Below are 1,459 nucleotides of genomic sequence, written 5' to 3'. Positions count from 1 at the left end.
TGATGGTGCCAACTTGGGCCAGTGAAGCAACATCCTCCACAACTAGACTGAAGAACAAAAGGACAGCAACTTGTCTGTTCCTCTTCCCCCAATTCCCCAGCGCTGTTCCCATCCCCCAATTACCCCCAAAAAATCTAAAAAAAAAATTACAGAGCTGGTGAAATTTGTCTTTGAGGTTCCTGCCCTTCTCCTTTGGATTTCTTTTTTCTTCTTTCATAGAAAAATATATACATGTTAATGACCTGCTGTGTGCCATACCTTGTCCAAATTCTGAACTAGACTTGACCTTGTTTTCTAAATGCTGCACCATACCTTGTTTGATTGACTTGACACTCCTGCGGGTAGGTGTTACTATCCCTGTTTTGCAAATAAGAGAACTTTCTTTGAAAAGAAAGTTAAGGGCCTTGCCCAAGATGGATCGAGCCTAGGTCTTCTGATTTCAAATCTCACCCTCTTTCTACTTACTTGTGCCCCAGTACCCTTTCCTTATTCTTCGATGCAAAAAGACTGTATTCTCTCATAGAATAATGTCACCTTCTCTTATACATTTAAACCTTACATCAAATTTGCTCAAAGTTATTGACTGAAGGCTTGGCTCCTGTAGTCCTTTCCCATGGCTGCCGTAATAAATTACCATAAGCTCAGTGACTTAAAACAACAGAAATGTATTGTCTCACAGCTCTGGAAGCTGGAAGTCCAAGTTCAAGATGTCAGCAGGGCTCCCTCTGCAGGCTCTTGGGATAGACCCCTCCTTGCCCCTTCCTAGCTTCTGGTGGTTGCCAGCATCCTTGGATTTCTTAGCTTGTGGACGCATCGCACCAGCCTCTGCCTCTGCTGTCACATGGGCTTCTCTCTGTGTGTCTGAATCTCTCTTTTCTCTCCTTACAAAGACACCAGTCCCTGGACTAGGGCCCAGTCTACTCCAGTATGACCCCATCTTAACTAATTGCAGCTGCAAAAAAACCTATTTCTAAATCAGGTCAGATGCTGAGGTTCCAGGTGGACATGAATTTGGGAGGAACACTAGTCATCCTAGTCCAGTCGCTATGAAAGAATCCTCTGCCGTCGATGAATGATTGGGAAGGTTCATCGGTGACAGAGGGGCCTTCCTGCTTTCACATCAAGTTTCCCTCAGGAGATTATTAACTGATTCATTCATTCCCTTGACAAATGTGTATTGAGTGTCTGCTCTGTGGCTGGCACTTGTGTAAGCACTGGAGATACAGCCGGGGAAAGACAAAGCCCTCCCTTCGTGGTACTTATATTCGACGGGGAGAACTCTTATGCCCGTGTGGTATGAACGTATGGTGGCATTCCAAGAGAGCAAAGGGTGGGACCTGCCAGGCTTCACCAAAGACTCTAGAACTTGTTCATCATCGCTGAGCACACAGTCTCCTAGTCAGAGCAAGCCCCAGCTGGCTGGAGTCAGGAGGCTGGAGAAAGAAATTCTACTCCTTGA

General features: G+C 45.6%; 1 protein-coding gene across 3 annotated transcripts in view; it reads left to right on the top strand.

Annotated features, from left to right (window-relative positions):
• Nucleotides 1-1,459, top strand: part of CHST11 (carbohydrate sulfotransferase 11) — a 274,124-nt gene that overhangs the window by 267,198 nt on the left and 5,467 nt on the right. The window lies entirely within an intron of this gene.

The sequence above is a fragment of the Hipposideros armiger genome, unplaced genomic scaffold (genome assembly GCF_001890085.2).
Source record: "Hipposideros armiger isolate ML-2016 unplaced genomic scaffold, ASM189008v1 scaffold_168, whole genome shotgun sequence".
In the NCBI taxonomy this organism is placed as follows: Eukaryota; Metazoa; Chordata; class Mammalia; order Chiroptera; family Hipposideridae; genus Hipposideros; species Hipposideros armiger.
Note: the sequence above shows the minus strand (reverse complement) of the source record. Positions and strands in the feature narration are given on the sequence as shown.